Genomic DNA, 3703 nt, shown 5'->3' on the forward strand with positions numbered 1-3703 from the left:
GTCTCCCAAAGTGCTGGGATTACAGGCGTGCGCCACTGTGCCTGGCCATTTGACTTACTTTTCATAGGGAATATATGCATATCATAGAAAATCTGAAAGGTGCAAAGTGATGTACAGTAAAAACAAAAAGATCTCTTTTCACCCTGATTCCCCAATCACCCACTGACTATACCTCTATACTTTTTTTTTTTTTTTTTTGAGACGGCTTTTCTCTCTTGTTGCCCAGGCTGGAGTGCAATGGAGCGATCTTGGCTCTCTGCAAGCTCCACCTCGCGGGTTCAAGTGATTTTTCTGCCTCAGCCTCTGAAGTAGCTGAGATTACAGGCGCCTGCCACCACGCCCAGCTAATTTTTTTTGTATTTTTAGTAGAGATGGGTTTCCTCATGTTGGCCAGGTTGGTCTCGAACTCCTGACCTCAGGTGATCTGCCCACCTTGGCCTCCCAAAGTCCTGGGATTACAGGCGTGAGCCACCATGCCTGGCCTTCTCCAAGGTATTCTATGTTAAAACAAGCATATATGCATATACACTCTGGAGATCAGAGTATATTTTACACATATTCTACACCTTATTACTTTCTTACTTAATAGTGTATCTTGGAAAATATGCCTTTTCAGTATATATAAAATGGATTTTTAAAACTCAGTATACTGTACCTTTGTAAAGATGTGTCATAAATTGTTTAATCAACCCTCATCACTGGGCATTTAAGTTCTTTATTTAAGTTCAAATAAATAATAAATTAAATTAAGTTCTTTTTTTTTTGTTTGAAGTGGGGTCTCACTCTGTCACCCAGACTGGAGTGCAGTGGTGCAGTCACAGCTCACTGTAGCTTCAACCTACTGGGCTCAAGCAATCCTCCCTCCTCAGCCTCCTGAGAAGCTGGGACTACAGATGCACGCCATCACGCCTGGCTAATTTTTTTTTTTTTTTGGTAGAGACAAGGTTTCGTCATGTTGTCCAGGCTGGGTTTTTTAGTATTTTGTGTTTGTTTGTTTGCTTGTTTGTTTGTTTTTTGAGACAGGGTCTCATTCTGTCGCCCAGGCTGGAATGCAATGTCATGATGAGGACTCACGCAGCCTCAATCTCCTGGGCTCAATTGATCTTCCTGCCTCAGCCTCCGAGTAGCTGGGACTACGGGCACATGCCACAATGTCTGGCTAATTTCTGTATCACACAGGCTGGAGTGCAGTGGCTCGATCTTGGCTCACTGCAAACCTCCACCTCCTGGGTTCAAGCAATTCTTGTGCCTCAGCCTCTGGAGTAGCTGGATTCCAGGTGTGCACCACCATGCCTAGCTAATCTTTGTATTTTAGTAGAAATGGAGTTTCTCCATGTTGGCCAGGCTGGTCTTAAACTCCTGACCTCAGATGATCCGTCTGCCTCTGCCTCCCAAAGTGCTGGATTACAGGCGTGAGCCACCATGCCCATCTTTTTTTTTTTTTTTTTTTTTTTTTTTTTTTTTAAAGAAGCAGTGTCACCATGTTGCCCAGGCTGGTCTGGATCTCCTGTGCTCAAGTGATCCTCCCACCTCGGTCTCCCAAAGTGCTGGGATTACATATGTGAACCACTGCGCCCGGCATGAACTTTGTCACATTTGAGCAGAGCTTGAAATGCAATTGTGTAGCTTGGCTGGGGTACTTTTGGTTAGTCCTCCTCTGTGAAAGCAACGTGCCCCAGATAGTGGCTATTGTTCAGCATGGGTTCCAGAATAAGAAGATGTGTGCTGATAGGGCAGTGTCTCACCCTGTAATGAGGCACCTTCACTTAATGGCAGGCACCTTCATCCACACCACTCTGTCCACCTGAGGCTCTCTCCTTTACTTGTCTGTCACTACTTGTCCTTCAAGATTTACCCAGGCTAGGCATAGTGGTTCACGCCTATAATCTCAGCACTTTGGGAGGCTGAGGCAGGCCTCAGGATCACCTGAGGTCAGGAGTTCGAGACCAGCCTGGTCAACATGGTGAAACCCTGTCTCTACTAAAAAAAATACAAAAAAAAAAAAAAAAAATTGGCCGGGCACGGTGGCTCATGGCTGTAATCCCAGCACTTTGGGAGGCCGAGGCAAGTGGGTCACCAGAGTTCAGAAGTTCAAGACAAGCCTGGCCAACATGGCAAAACCCCCTCTCTACTAAAAATACAAAAAAAAGAATTAGCCGGGCATGGTGGCACATGCCTGTAATCCCACCTACTCGGGAGGTTGAGGCAGAAGAATCGCTTGAACCCGGGAGGTGGAGATTGCTGTGAGCCAAGATTGCACCACTGCACTCCAGCCTGCATGATGGCGAGAGACTCGGTCTCAAAAATAAATAAATAAATAAAAATAGGCATGGTGGTGCATGCCTGTAATCCCAACTACTTGGGAAGCTGAGGCAGGAGAATCGCTTGAACCTGGGAGGTGGAGGTTGCAGTGAGCAGAGATCGTGCCACTGCACTCTAGCCTGGGTGACAGAGCCAGACTCCGTCTCAAAAAAAAATTTTTTTAAATAAGATTTACCTCCAGCCACATCTTATATTAAGGAACCTTCTCCCCAAGTTGGATTAGATCTCCTCTCCCTGCCCTATGCTCCCACAGCTCCCGGTGCCCTGCTACCCTTCTCTTAGCATAAAGGTCACTAACATCACCATTCCTGGCCCTGAAGTTCCATGAGGACACAGACAGGGTTGGGTTTGTCTCTGTGTTCCCTGGACTTGGTGGTCTCTCATTGCAGCCTTGCCTCCTGGGCTCAAGAGATCCTTCCACCTCAGTCTCTCAAGTAGCTGGGACCACAGGTGCACACCACCACGACCAGCTAATTTTTGTATTTTTGGTATAGATGGGGTTTCGTGGTGTTGCCCAGGCTGGTCTCAGACACCTGAGCTCAAGCAGTCCACCCACCTTGGCCTCCCAAAGTGCTGGCATTACAGGGACGAGCCACCACGCCTGGCCTCAATGAAGTTTCTTAACCTTCTTCACCTTTTAATCTGTAAATTCTCATTATGGCAGTACCTACTTCCCTGGTTTCTGAGAAGACTGAGTGACGGAATCACACCAAGTGCTGGACAGGTGCTGCCCACACAGGAAATTCTTTTTTTTTTTTTTTCCTTTTTTTCTTTTGAGACAGAGTCTCTCTCTGTTACCTAGGCTGGAGTGCCGTGGTGTGATCTCGGTTCACTGCAACCTCCACCTCCCAGGTTCAAGTGATTCTTGAACCTCAGCCTCCCGAGTAGCTGGGATTACAGGTGCCCGACACCATGCCCGGCTAATTTTTGTGGTATTTTTAGTATTGATGGGGTTTCACCATGTTAGACAGGCTGATCTTGAACTCCTGACCTCAAGAGATCTACCTGCTTTAGCCTCCTTAATCCAGCCTCCTGTCTTCTCTTGTCCGACGACTACAGAAGCTTCCTAACCCATCTTCTTTTCTTTTCTTTTTTTCTTTTTTTTTTTTGAGACAGAGTCTCGCTCTGTCGCCCAGGCTAGAGTGCAGTGGTGCCATCTTGGCTCACTGCCAGCTCTGCCTCCCGGGTTCACGCCATTCTCCTGCCTCAACCTCCCGAGTAGCTGAGACTACAGGCGCCTGCCACCTCACCCGGCTAGCTTTTTTTTGTATTTTTTAGAGATGGGGTTTCACCGTGTTAGCCAGGATGGTCTCGATCTCCTGACCTCGTGATCCGCCCGTCTCGGCCTCCCAAAGTGCTGGGATTACAGGCTTGAGCCACC

The sequence above is a fragment of the Rhinopithecus bieti genome, unplaced genomic scaffold, assembly GCF_001698545.2.
Source record: "Rhinopithecus bieti isolate Rb0 unplaced genomic scaffold, ASM169854v2 scaffold_4967, whole genome shotgun sequence".
Classification (NCBI taxonomy): Eukaryota; Metazoa; Chordata; class Mammalia; order Primates; family Cercopithecidae; genus Rhinopithecus; species Rhinopithecus bieti.